At 46.5% G+C, this 14,883-nt stretch overlaps 1 protein-coding gene across 2 annotated transcripts in view; it reads right to left on the minus strand.

Annotated features, from left to right (window-relative positions):
- KLF10 (KLF transcription factor 10) overlaps window positions 1-10,980 on the minus strand; it is a 38,697-nt gene extending 27,717 nt beyond the window's left edge. The window contains exons 1-2 of one of the 2 annotated variants that reach the window (XM_027131559.1): window positions 10,350-10,980; window positions 8,575-8,687 (exon numbers count right to left, since the gene is read on the minus strand). The gene's annotated coding sequence lies outside the window, so the exon portion shown is untranslated. Of the gene's footprint in view, window positions 1-8,574; window positions 8,688-8,931; window positions 9,756-10,349 lie in introns of those variants that run through there. The other variant, XM_027131558.1, reaches the window with a different exon arrangement.
- Window positions 10,981-14,883: the final 3,903 nt, after the last annotated feature.

Here is a 14,883-nt window from a genome sequence, read left to right on the forward strand (position 1 = left end):
ATAATGTTTTCTGTAACAAGTCTTCCCATGTGGAAATCCTTTCTCCTTAGTCCTGTCTGAAAAGCATTTCCCTGGCCCTGGACAGGGAGTAACTCTGTGTATATAACTTTCTAGCCCCAACATTCATCACAGAATCCTAGACCTGAGTTGGATCTCCTTTGACATCAGCTCAAACCCTTCCCAGCATCCTGACAGGTGACCCCTCCACCCCCTGATTCAATGGTTCCAGTGCTCAGCTGCTCACCACCTCCTGGGGCACTTCATTTTTATTTTAAAATAATTATAACTGTTCAAAAGTTTTTTCCTCATACCAAGTGGATACTTCTTCCTATAGCTTCCATCCCACTAATCCCAGTTCTGCCATTGTGGAGTTCCACCCCAACCAAATCTAATTCCTTTTCTGTGTGGATGCCATTCATGTATTTGAAGCCCCTTATCACCTGAACAGTGAAGAGAATCTTCCTGCTGTGTGTTTACACATCTTAATCACTTTTTCGGCAGGCTGTAAACCTTGAACCAGAGCTTTTCCCGGAATTGAGCATCAATTAGTAAAGTAAATCAGGACCAACTAAATAAAGGTTAAACACAGGCCAGTAAATCACTTATAAAATGTTTGCATAATCCTCCAAAACAAAGGGTATTTTTTCCCCCAGACAACTGTGTAAAGGAGGCCTAAACCCACTAACAAGAATGTGATAAAGAAAGGTCACAAGGGGGAATTCCCTGGCGGTCCAGCAGGTTCGAGGGCGCAGGTTCAATCCTTGGTCGGGGAACTAAGATCCCGCAAACCACAAGGCCGAGGGGGGAAAAAAAAAAGGTCACAAGGTTGTTAATCCACTTCCTGGGCCTGACCCAGGCATCCTTCCTACCACTGCTTACAGCTTGAGATCCTCCAGGGGCTATGCTTCTGAATTGGTTCATTTTGACAACTGACCTCTTTTTAAAGCAGAGGTTCTCTATGAGATGGCCCTTGCGTTTCAGTAGCCACCTTCTGGCCAACTCCTGCCTTTTAGGAGTATAAGAAGCTGGATGCAGTTGAAGAAGCAGCCTCATTGCATCTCCTTGGGCAAAGATGAGGGAGGCAGGTGGACAGTGTTAGAAGGGAGGAGGTAATCTTTCAGTTACCTTGTTTTTTTGTTGTTGTTTTTTTGGCCACACCACATGGCTTGCAGGATCCTAGTTCCCCGACCAGGATTGAATGCGCACACTCCGCAGTAAAACTGCGGAGTCCTAACCACTGGACCACCAGGGAATTCCCATCAATTCCCTTGTTTTTTAAGTTGAAGGATGCTTCTGAGTTTGGGAGTTCCAGGGTTTTCTTTGCCCAGCTGATTCCTCATCATTATCTGGGGGAAGGAATCGGCCTGAAAGAGCAACATGAAGCACGGTGCCCTCTTCTAGTGAAGGGAATCAAGGCCTGCTGAGGTTGCCCCCGTGGGCCCACACCTTCAGACCTTCCCACAGTCACATGTCCCATCCCCCTGTGGGACACATCTAAACTTCCCAGGTACGCCAGCTGTGGAAGCAGAGTGGGAATTTCAGTTCTGCAAGCTGAAAAGAGTTCTGGAGTCGGATGGTGATGATGGTTGTACAATGTTATGAATGTACTAATACCACTGACATGGTCAAGATGGTAAATTTTATGTCATGTGTATGTTACCACAGTACAGACTTGGGGGTATGCGGGAGGGCTGTGGCCACTCCTGGAGGCTGAGCCCACCAAGTGCACTCGAGAAGCTGGGGTCTGGTCTCCTGATTAGAGTGATGGTCCCCAGGCCGGGTGCTCATGAACTGCACTGGGGAGTTTCAGATACAGATTCCTGAGCCCCGCCATAAAGACCCTGATTTGGCGCCTCTAGGGTAGGGCCTGGGAGTCAGTATTTTCCAAACACGCCTCAGATGGTTTTGATAATCAGCCAAGTGTGGGATCTGCTGGGCTGGGTCGTCAGGGAGCCTTTGTTATTAACCTCAGCGAATTCCAGGCGCTTGCTTCTTTTGGACTTAGACTCAACTACAGAGGTGCACAGCACAGTGGGGCATGTCTCTGGACCTTTCAGGCTGTTGCTTGCCATTCAGTCATTTGACGAATGTATATTAAGTGCCCACCCTGTGCCGGGAACGGGGCTATGTCAGAAGAGGCAGGGTCTCAGCTCTCACAGAGCACGTCATCCAGCAGAGATGGATTAGACCCCCTCACCCCTGCCCCTGACCCTTCCCTTTCCAGCAGCCTTCACTCCCTTGCATTTTTTATTTCCCAGCCTGCTCACCTTACTAGATCAAGTTTTAAAAATTCTTTCAGAGCTCAATCTGTGTCCAATTCATTTCTAGGCTGTCATTTTCTCCTGGACCCACCCCTTCCCCCATTGCCCACACCTAGTGTTATGGTTTGCACCCAGTAAATGTTTGTTAAAGAGATTCATTCATTCACCCAACCAATATTTACAGAGTGCCTACTATGCGCTAGGCATAATTTTAGGTTTCAGGGCTATGAGGAGGGCGAGATATCTAGGATGCAGAATTTAAGCAGCAGCTCCCTCTAGCAGCAGCAAGAGCAGGGCTGTCACCTGAGAGTGAGCGCCTCCTTAAATTTTGTGCCCTAGGTGCCTCGCTTGTCTCACCCTAGTCCCAGCCCTGCTGGGGACACAGCCATGAACAAAACAGACAGAGATCAATGCACCTAAGTAAATTCTCCCTTCTCCCAGCGTCTTTGTGGGGCTCTGCATGTTGCCTGTCCTTAAGTCTCTTTCATTTGTGTGCCATCTGCCTTCCCACCTAGACTGTGAAGTCTTATTCTGGTCTGCCCCTTCCTCTTCCCACCCCACCTCCACAAGCATCCTGCCTAGACAATGTTTTCCAGAATCTTGTCCTTGACCATCTGCATGGGACTTCCTCGTGGCACCGTTTAAAATGCAGCGTCCTGGTCTCACCTTTTGAGTCAGGTCCTTTGAGGGTGAAACTCAGGATTCCCCATCAAGGTCCCTGGGTTGTCAAGGCAGGTTTAACGTGTGAGGGTCCCCAGCCCGCCGATTTGTTCAGTCAGTACTGCTGACTAATACTAGGAGAAGACAGGGGAAAGGGGCATCTTGAATGTGCTTCAGTTTCTTTGTGATTCTGGTCACAAAGTCAGAAGACACAGGTGTGGGAAAGGGATGGTCTGGAGAGCTACATGCTGGCCTTGACTCTGACCCTATGGGGCTCTGCAGGGAGATCTCTCAGCTCAGCCTTGCACCTTAGCTGGGCCACTCCAGGCCCTGCCCCATCACCCCTGGAGATTTATCGGGTTGCCTGCCTTACCTCCCCAGGCAGCTAGAGGCTGGCATTTCCCATAGCTTTGGGTCAAAAGTTTCCATGGAGCCAGCGGAAGTGGTGTGTACGTAGGTGGCTGAGGGGAGAGTCTGAGAGCCCCAGGGCAAATAAGGAACGTGGGAGGGTCTGTGAATCTGGTCCTCCCTGACCTCTAAGGCAGGTACCCACCATTTTCACTTGCTTCACATAGTGCCCTGCACAGATGCCCACACACTTTGGACTGTCAGGTGCATACTGTTTAATGGTAATCATCTGAATGAAATAAATCCATTGTGTGAGTTACCAGTAAACCCAGTTTGCAGGGTGGAGCATACGTCAGCTTTCCCAATCCATCGACACCTTGGCAGTATCAGGTGAGATTCCTCTGCCGATCCACCACACCGAGCTCCCTCAGAGAAGAGCTCAGGAGAGTAGGTCTCATCTGCTTTTGAAAGGGTGCAGGCATGCAGATGGAGGACCAATCAAAGTCCAGCTGAGGAGGGAATTTGGGGTAGTGTCAACATCTGGACACGGTCCCAGGGTCCCTAAATGGCAGGTTATTGAGGGCTTTCAACAGCAGGCCATGAGGGTTGAATTGATTAATAACCTATTTATTTGCTTGTAAGGTTGGTGACAGTGGTTTTCAAGGTTTATGTGCATCAGTATCACCTATAGAGCTTGTTAAAACAGGTGCCCAGATGCGACCTCGGAATCTTGAGAGTTGGAGCTTGGGAATTTGTCTTTCAACATCTCCCCAAGCAATTCTGCTACACACACATCTCAGAACCTCAGGTGCTTTGAACTAAGGACTCTGCAGTGTTTGTGTCTTTATTCTGCACACCCCTCCCCCGCTTTCCTTCAAGTGTGGTGGTTTGTACCCTGAACTTGGCTAAAATGAAACTACCTCTCCCAGCTCCCCTTCCCCGTAACGCTGAGTTAGAGATGGACAAAGGAGGAACTCGTAAAAGATCTGGAAGATGAATGTGGGGTGGCGGCCATTACTCTCAGAAGGTGGTCAGGGTTAAGTTCGGTGACAGGCAGACACAGAGGCGCCAGGTCCCACTTGTCCTCACTCTCCTCCACTCCACATCCAGCTCCTCCTAACAGCAGCCCCAGACCCTCCCTCAGATGCTTGGTGGCAGAGCCCTGGAGGAGGGACCCACACAGGGCAGAGTCCCCCTGCAAAACCTCCCTGAAGGCTTTTTTGCGGTCCCTCCGCAGTGGTGGGACCTACTTAACTTATCCGACTGGATGTTTGGTGGCTCCTTCTCTGACCCTCCAGTCCCTTCCAGGTCTTCACCTCCCCAGCTCCTCCCACAGGGAAGTCAGGTCTCCCTCCTATAACAAATCCCTTACCTCAGAACTCACAGGGGCTTCTGCTTCCCCTAGGTGAACCCTGACTGACCAGTCAAGAAACACTTCCCATGTCCAAAATAAAGCAAGACTTGGGAATTGGCCTTCCATTTAGATCCAAGAAATGTTCGTGGGCTATTAAGATGTGTTGACATCAGTTACAAGGTAACTCAGTTAGTCCTACCATCCATGATCACAGGGTAATTGAAAAAGATGATTCCCCAGATTCTCTGCTGGCAAATAACAGCACCTTGGGCAAATTAGAAAAAGGTGCCTCCTTTGGGAAGCATTAGTAAAAATCACCCCTTCCTTCCTCCCGCTTTCCCTTTTAATCTGGGTGCCCTTGTGCAGGCCACAACCTGCATAACCGGATATATATAGCTGCCCTGGGTACCTATTCTGTCCATTAATGCCAAGGGGCCCTGAGTCCAGCCTCTAATTGCTTTCCTAGTATCATCAAGCATAGACAGGTCACAAAACAGTCTCACCAAAATGTTTCAGGGGAGAATAGAACTTCCTTGGTCCTTGTACAATTTTTCTGTCCCCAGTGCCATGGGCAGCCATCCTTCCCTGATCCTTCATGTCAACAAGCTCTAGCAAGATTACCGCAGCCCGCACTACACTGTAGTGTTACTATTTGTTTGATATCTGTCTCACCCACTAGACAGTGAGCTCCTTGAGGACAGGGGCTCTGATGTGGTTGCCTTTGGATCCCCAGTGACCAGTATAGTACCTGGCACAGAAAAGCATGCAATAAATGTTTGTGGAATGAGTGAATGGATCAAGCAGAACTACAGGAAAACCCCTGTTTTCCTCAACTCCTCAGACTTCTGATATCAGACAGGTAGGTTTTTCTATACCCGACAACTCTCCAATCATCAGTGCACACCAACTGGGTACCTTATAGTTTAACTCAATTCTAATACTAACTGCCTGGAGCTAGCACAGACCCCACAGGTGAAGGGCTCAGTCCCATAAGACTGTCCCCCACTTCAGATGCCAGCCCCAAGTCCCAAGTTGTCACCTGTACTGCTGACCAACCAGCTATGAATCAGGGGTTCCCACGACCCTCTCCTCAGCTTCAAATATTCGTTAGAATGGCTCATAGGACTTCCTTATATTTATTGTTTTACTGTAAAGGATATAATAAAGGATACAGGTGAACAGCCAGATGAAGTGGTACGTAGGTTGAGGTCTGGACGGTCCCAAGTGCAGGAGCTTTTGCCCCCATGGAGTTGGAGTGCAACACCCTCCCAGCACATGGATGTGTTCACCAACCCGGAAGATCTTTTATGGAGACTACATCATGTAGGCGTGATCCATTATTAACTCATCTCCAGTCCCTCTCCCCTCCCCAGAGGAATGGTGGGGATGGGACTGAAAACTCCAAGCTTCTAATCGTGACTTGGTCTTTCTAGTGACCAGCCCCCATCCTGAGCCATCCAGAAGCCCACCAAGAGTCACCTCATTAGAACAAACGATGCTCCTGTCACCCAAGAAATTCCTAGGGATTTAGGAGCTCTGTGTCAGGAACTGGGGGCAGAGACCAAATATATAGTTCTTTTTAGATCACTAGAGGTCACATCTGGTTCTGGAGCTGAGTCTTTCCTATCAGGCTATGTCCTTGATTGAAAGGGTCAGGAACCAGGGACCAGATCTTTGCCTCCCTTATAGAGTATGTGATTCACACACCAAGAGGCCAGATACTGGGCACCATGGACCCTTCTGGTCTGAGGTCTTCACTGGTGCTTGGTCAATCTTGGCTGATCACAAGCTATATCCAGGTTAGTAAATATGTGACATGAGGGCCCCCAATCCATTCTCCAGTGCCCATGATCACTACTCTATTTTGGCCCTCAAGTCTTCTCAAGACAACACCCTGGATAGTTACTACCAACTGCTCAGAGTTGCTACACTAGATGGAAGCCATGTCTTGCCTTGAGCAGCCTCTGAGAGCTGTCTTACTGCCATCTGGGCCATCAGAGGCATCCATATTTTTGTTTGCAGGAAGGCCTTTGCCAAAGAATACCAACAAGTAAAGTAGAAATTGAGTCCTAAATAAATGGCCCCAACTTTATCCAACATAAGTAACCATTAAACCAACCACAAATAACCTTTTTTGTTCAATCAAATGTAAAAGGCAAAAAGATGGCTTTGTTTGTCTGATATGGTGCAACTTTAAAATGGAGGTTAGAAACTAAAAATAAAGTTACTGTATGATCCAGCGATCCCACTCCTGGGCATATATCTGGAGAAAACTCTAATTTGAAAAGATACATGCATCACAATGTTCATAGCAGCACTATTTACAATAGCTAAGACTTGGAAGCAACCTAAATGTCCATCAACAAAGGAATGGATACAGAAGATGTGGTATATATATACACAATGGAATGTTACTCAGCCATAAAAAAGAATGAAATAATGCCATTTGCAGCAACATGGATGGACCTAGAGATTATCATACTAAGTGAAGTAATTCAGAGAAAGGCAAATATCATATGATGTCACTTATGTGTGGAATCATTAAAAGTGATACAAATGAACATATTTACAGAACAGAAATAGACTCACAGACATAGAAAACAAACTTATGGTTGGTTACGAAAGGGGAAAGGGTGGGGAGGGAAAAATTAGTAGTATGGGATTAAAATATACACACTACGGGACTTCCCTGGTGGTCCCGTGGTAAAGAGTCTGCCTTACAATGCAGGGGACGCGGGTTCGATCCCTGATCAGGGAACTAAGATCCCACATGCCATGGGGCAACTAAGCCCGCGCACCACAGCTAAAGAGAGAAGCCCACGCGCCGCAACGAAAGATCCTGCGTGCCTCAACAAAGATCCCGCGTGCCGCAACTAAGACCCGATGCAGCCAAAAATAAATAAATTAAATAAATAGTAAAATAAATCTTATAAAAAATATATACACACTACTATATATAAGAAAGATAAACAAGGACCTACTGTATAGTACAGGACACTATACTCGATATTTTGTAATAACCTATAATGGAAAAGAACCACTTTGCTGTATACCTGAAATTCACAACATTGTAAACCAACTATATTCCAATTAAAATTTAAGAAAAATTAAAAAACAAAATGGGGGTTTGATATGGACCCAAATGCCTGGGGACAAGTCTGCCCCCACTGGGATCTGTCTCACTGCAGAGACTTCTCTCCCTGCCCCAACACACAGTCTGGTTCATCTTGAATCCAGCAGGGCCATTAGGGGTCTCTGAATCCTGCGCATCTCCTGGCTCTGCAGGAGCCTCGCTTTAGTTGCAGAGCTTGGCATTTGGTAGGAGTGAATCTGCTGTCAGGCGTGCAGGGGAGGGGAGGGGAGGGGAGGGGCAGGCTCTGTGGAGTAATGGAAGGAGGATGGGAAGGAGACAACCATGTGGCTTCCTGCTCCAGTTCTGCCACTTAGTAACCATGTGACCTGGGACAAGTCAACAGTCTGAGCCTCTATTTCCTCATGTGTGAAGGACGTGGCGGAAAGAGTAATTATTCATTACTTATAGGTATCTCATTGGGATATTGAGAACATCAAATTAAATTGAATGGTTGATGTGAAAGTGCTTTAAGTAAGGGAGGAGAAGGTTTTGTTCTGTTCACTGCTCTATAGCACAGAGCCTGGCCCATAGCCTAGTGAGGTATTCAGTAAAATGTCTGTTGAATAAATAACTGTAAACACAAAAATCTTTCCCCTCTGTGGGGTAGAGAGGGGAATGATATCAGAAGCACACAGTGAGCTTCAGAGATGGTTGTGATAGTCTATGTCTATGGCTGCATGGAGGTTACATGCTGCATTGGTACTCTGTGTGCTTGCATGTTAAATATTCTTCTGTATGTGTTCAACATCTCATTAAAGCACTTAAAAAATATAATGCAAAAAAGAAAAAAGTAGAGAGGAAAACATGCGGTAAAGTACCTTTGCCAGAAGAAGACAGTATTGTAACTCCTGACGTTGCTTCCACACAAGCAGTGAAACTTCTGAGTGACCTCACTTAATTCATCAAGGTCCTATGTTTGGGCCAAGCATTCCTGAAAGCAGACGAATTTATAGAAAGAAAGTTATATCAGAAACCAAGACTTGATGGGATCTACTTTTTAATGAGAGAGTACGTAGGCTGCTTTTTTTTGTTTGAAGTCACTGCCTTTCACTTACACGCGGGTCATACTTGAGCCTAGTCAAGGTAAAGTACGGGTAAGCTGTCGTGTCTTGGCTTGTACAGTGGCCTCTGCCTTGCTTCACCTTGCTGGTTCATACTTGTCATTCAAGACTTACCCCAGGTACTTCCTCTGAGCTGCTACACTGGCATCCTGCCACCTTAGCTCATCTGTGGCAGTGGTTCTCCATAGGGCTGATTTTGTTCCTCAGGGGACATTTGGCCCTGTTTAGAGATATGTTATTGTCAAGGCTGGATGGGGGCGGGGTGGAGGGTATACCACTGGCATATCGTGGGTAGAGGCTAAGGATGCTGCCGTGCATCCTACAACACACAGAACAGTCACCCTCACGACAAAGGTTTCCCTGATCCCAAATGTCCATAATGCCGCTGTTGAGAAACCCTGCTTGATGGAGTGAAATTTTCCTTCTGTCTCACTGAGACCTGAGCTCATCCTGGGCAGGGCCCTTGCTGATTCAGCCTTTTATCCCCAACACCAGCACACTGCTTAGAAACACACACACACACACACACACACACACACATTTACTTTCCTATTCATTTGTTCCCCTACTCTGTGTAAGGTGCAGTGCTAGCTGGAGATGCTCTCAAGGAGTTTTGTAGCCAAGTGGAGGACAAGGTCATGTAAATACCTAATCATTCCCAAGACAGATCGAAAACAGGGTCATAATAGAGGAACACGTAAAGTGCTTTGGGAGAACTGATTATTAGGTTGAACCAAATGAAGTTGCTGACATTCTACCTTTTTGACTAGAAAAACAGCAATGTTATACGGCTCACTCACAAGTGTGGTTTACCGTAAATACTTTTGACAGAGTTGGGGACGATGAGCAGACTTCACAGGGAAGGAGAGACGCAGGAAGCACGTGTTTCACAGCCTGCCTCCTCTGCTGCATGAGAAAGGAACCGTATTTTTTTTTTTTTTTTTTTTTTTTTGGCGGTACGCGGGCCTCTCCCAACAGCCATGGCTCACGGGCCCAGCCGCTCCGCAGTATGTGGGATCTTCCCGGACCAGGGCACGAACCCGTGTCCCCTGCATCGGCAGGCGGACTCTCAACCACTGCGCCACCAGGGAAGCTCAGGACCGTATTTTTTACTTCGTATTTGTACCCACTTTTACTTCTTTGTATCACCCCCCCCGCCCCCTGCCACATCACACTTCCTGGAAGAATGCCTTACAATTAGAAGGCACTGGTAATTTTTTTGTTGACTAGAGTTCAGGAAAACTATTTGTACTTCAAGTTTGTTTTATCATTGTCCTTGCACTTTAGTCCCAGGGAACTGAAGAAGAGTGTTTTAGAGGCACGAAATATGTAGTGCTTTCCTGGTGGCAACAGGTACAAGAAGACACAGTCCCCCAGTACCAACCGAAGTCACAGCCTGTCAGAAGAGCCATAAAGGAAACTGCCCGGAGCTAAAAGCCCAGAAGCATGGCTGGTGGCCATCTGTGCTATCATGTGACCCTGTGTGTCAGGCAGCCCCACACGCACCTGGCCCACGAGCCTAGGCCACTTACCTCGTGTTCTGGAGCAGGTAGCGGAGGATAAACATTTCAACGTTGGACTCAGAACTTGGCAGGGTGCAGCTGTCAACCACACGCAAGCCAGAGAACTCTGGAAAACTGAACTGTTTATAAGGTCAAACTTTGGTAAGTCTGATAAAGTCTGGCTGCAGGTATCCATCTAGTCTCTTGAAAGAATTGCCCGGAAGCTCATTGCTGAATGGTTGGATGTTACCAGTGGTGAGCAGTCTCTGCTTGTGGATGGAATCTGGCAACTCAGACAACACCCCACAGCTCCTGATGCGAGTCTGGGCAGGAGCTCGGAGGCTTGCAGCCAAGAAGATAAACCCAGGACAGCCCTGTAGGCTATCCAACCATCTGGCAGGTGGACTTACTCAGGGCCACTGGTGACCCCTACCACGACCAGACACCAGTAGCAAGACAGCCTGGGATTCTGTGCTTGTCCTTTCCTTTCCATGGGGCTCCTACAGAGAGAAGTGGCTCCTACCCTTCTAGATGCAACAGTGACCCTGAGTTCATTTGTCCATGTGGATCTCAGTCGATGCTTGAATTCTGTCCTAACTAGACCTTGTTGTCAGAGCCGTGGATTAAATACTGATTCAGGCCCAAATAAAGCAACCTCTAGGGACTTCCCTGGTGGCACAGTGGCTAAGAATCCGCCTGCCAAAGCAAGGGACATGGGTTCAAGCCCTGGTCCGGGAAGATCTCACATGCCATGGAGCAACTAAGCCCGTGCACCACAACTACTGAGCCTACGCTCTAGAGCCTGTGAGCCACAACTACTGAGCCCACGTGCCACAACTACTGAAGCCCGTGCGCCTAGAGCCTGTGCTCTGCAACAAGAGAAGCCACCGCAGTGAAAAACCCGCCTGCCGCCATGAAGAGTAGCCCCCGCTCACTGCAACTAGAGAAAGCCTGTGCGCAGCAACGAAGACCCAACACAGCCAAAAATAAATAAATAAAAACAAATAAATAAATAAAGCAACCTCTAGGTGTGGAGGATTGTTTTAAGTAAAAGAAGAATTCCGGGGCAGGGGAGGGATAAATTGGGAGATTGGTATTGACATATACACACTACTATATATAAAATAGACAACTAAAAAGGACCTACTGTATAGCACAGGGAACTCTACTCAATACTCTGTAATGACCTATATGGGAAAAGAATCTAAAAAGGAGTGAATATATGTATATGTGTAACTGATTCACTTTGCTGTACAGTAGAAACTAACACAACATTGTAAATCAACTATACTCCAATAAAAATTAGTGTTAAACAAAGAGAAGAATTCAGACCATGGATATAGCACTTCTTTTTCTTTTTTCTTTTTTTTGCAATACACCGGCCTCTCACTGTTGTGGCCTCTCCCGATGCGGAGCCCAGGCTCCGGACGCACAGGCTCAGCAGCCATGGCCCACGGGCCTAGCCGCTCCACGGCATGTGGGATCTTCCCTCTGTCCTACAGTTTCTCCATGTATAATATGGAGATAATAATAGTACCTACCTCTCTGGGTTCTTGTGAGAACCAAACATGATCATATAGTTGGTGCTTTGATCAGTTCTTGGCACAGAGTATGAACTAAGATACAGCTGTTGCTATAATTCTATTTGTATCAATTTAATAACATGGAATGTTTATTTATTTTAAAATAACAGCATTGATTTTGTTCCTCTCAATATTATGGTCTCCTTGGCACTTTTGCTCAATAGAGAAGATTGGATGGGATCTGGAGTTAGAAGACCTGCATTTGAACCCCAGATCTATTGGGTCTGATTAGTATTTGAATTAATCATTTAAACTCTCCAAGCCTGAATTTTCTAATTTTTAAAATAGGAAAAATAATATGTACCTCCCGGGGTTGCTATGAGGATCAAATACGACCCTGTATGTGGAAGCGGGTCATAACTATTAAACACTGCATAGGTGTCACTGTTGTTCCATATCAGGTGTGAGAATCATCCAGTTGGGAAGGGTTCAGAGGTCATTTGGTCCGTTAGCTGTATGGTCAAGATGGTAGGACGGTCCTCTCAGAGCACCTGCTCAGCTCACCCACAGAGGCAGGTTGCCAGCACTATTTGCACAGATGCCTCAACAATACCTATTGAATTGGTTCTTTTCTGTGTCCCTCCACTGCCACCTCCCCAGGCCAGACCAAGTGGACACTGCTTCTCACCAGGACCACTGCGATGGCCTCTCAAATGGTCTCCTGTCTCTAGATTCCGCCCCTTAATTAGACCATTCTACAGACAACTGTCAGGGCCATCCTTTAAAAAACAAATCAAAAGGTCTGATAGTGAGCGACTCCTCTGCTTGAGAACATTGAATGGACTTCCATTTTCATAATATGGTGGGAGAGGCTCTGGAATTACCCTCCGTGTACAAGACATACTCTAAAAATCTTAAAGACCCGGCAGGATACTAAATTGTCAGAAAAGCCCAAATCCAAGTAAAACTGGAAACCCAGAGAGATAAATGGAGCATGGGAGCCACTTTTTTCTGAGGAGGTGTTCCATAACTGGTAAAATCTGTAACACACATTATTATCTAGGAATGATATTCAAAACGACATCCACAAAATCAAGCCTAGGCCAGATCTGGCCTGCAGACTGCTGGGAGGTTGGGGGGAAGATGTGATGTGGTTGGCGTTCCCTAAAGGCCCTAAGTTTGTGTGTTGATAGTGACTCTCAGAGACAGGCCCAAACCCCTGGCCCTATGCCTACTTCTTAAGGAGGCTTCTGCTGAACAGGTGAGAGAATTACAGAGTTATTTGCCTTCTAAGTGTTTTTGAACTCTCAGGCTTCCTTTTCCCTTCCACAGTTTCTGAGTCACTTCTCTGTTTTTAGGTCAGGTGCCCAATACCTAACACTCATAATTCCTCTTCACTTTTCAGAAAGTGCAAATCTAGTAGAGCACATTTTTCGGCACCCTGGGCTCACCTGGGGCTGGATGGTAGCAGAGACTCAGGATATCCAGGTAGGCAGCACTCAGGTTGACTGAAAGGCTCTGGGCTCTTAAAGTGGAAGTATCAGTGTTTCAGTCTCTCTGTATCTCAGCTTAATAGAGGTGTTCCTGGATGAAATGGAAGGACAAAAATCCAAGAAGGAAACAGGGAAGGTCTCGGAGGCACATGGTACATTTTAGACATTGAGAGCATGGACTTCAGGATAAGAACGGTCTGAGACTGAATCCTGGCTCTGCCACTTTATAACTGTGTGACCTTTGCCAAATTATTTAAGCTCCAATTCCTACATCTGTAAAGTAAGGATTATACCAGGTTGAACAATATGAAATTGCTTTCGTGTGAGTCAAGCAGTCAAATATTGTCAGTTTCAACCTAATGTGGTACCTACCTCCTAGGGTTGCTGAGGATAAAATGAGATCATTTGTGAAAAGGGCACAGCACAATTTTTAAGGAATATTCGACCGAAGGAAGTGGGTAAGCAAGCTAGGAATGATAAGTGCAAAGTCTCTGAAGGAGGAACGTGCTTGAGAGTATTCTTGGAAGAACAGAGCAACCAGTAGGGCTAGAGCCCGTGAGGGAGAGGAAAGGGGTTGGAGGTGGTCCAGGGATATGGCCTGGGGTTGGCTCACACAGGGCCCTGGGAGCCATCATGAGGGGTTTTGTGTGTGTGTGTGTGAAACTTTTTTTTTTTTTTAACATCTTTATTGGAGTATAATTGCTTTACAATAGTGTGTTAGTTTCTGCTTAGTGTGTGTGTGAATCTTAATGATGGAATCAAGAGCTAATACTTATTGTGAATTAGGTTCTGGACATTTTTGTGGTATAAAGTAAGTGCTCAATAAACAGAAGTCAAAGAAGCTGAAGGTGTAGATGGCATGTAGGTGAATGAGACGAGGAAAAGAAGGAGCAGTAACTCTTAGGTTGGCAGCACAAATGGGGTCTTTCTGGGGGAAAGAGCAGCATATTGTGCCCCCAGGAGCTGTAAGTTAGGACCCTCGGGCCCATAGATACAGAGATCTTTGCTATGGACCCAGGATGAAGAGGTGCATCCTGATGCTTGGCTCATCACACACTGAGAACAGGCCAGGAAGTTTACCGTAGGTGATGTAAAGGCAGTAAATTAGCAGAGTAATTTAGCATAGTTAACAGTTAAGCAGGGCTCTGAACTCAGCTCTACCAGTTACTAGTTATGTGACACTGGCAGGTTACTTAACTACTCTCAGCCTTAGTTTCCTCTTCTGTAAAATGGGGGTGATGGTATTACCTACCTCACAGAGTTGCATGAAGATTAAATGAGATAATGCAAGCAAAGCACAGAGTAAGCCCTCAGTAAATTATTATTATTCCTGGGCCAAATGTACGGGATAATGGTAAAGCATTTCCAAAGATGTTTCAAGCCCATTAACCACTACGTATTGTTAGGGACTTGTGTGAGGACACTAATTCTATGTCAGAAGAAACCTGACAAGCATGTCTAAGGCTCAGGAAATCCTGGTTAGGAAACAGAAAGCCTTGAGGACATGCTTCAAATCAAGTGTTGGCATTTGGGGAGAGAAAAGCGATG

This window comes from Aethalodelphis obliquidens, unplaced genomic scaffold, assembly GCF_003676395.1.
Source record: "Aethalodelphis obliquidens isolate GAN/ISIS:26980383/991018 unplaced genomic scaffold, ASM367639v1 scaffold39, whole genome shotgun sequence".
In the NCBI taxonomy this organism is placed as follows: domain Eukaryota; kingdom Metazoa; phylum Chordata; class Mammalia; order Artiodactyla; family Delphinidae; genus Aethalodelphis; species Aethalodelphis obliquidens.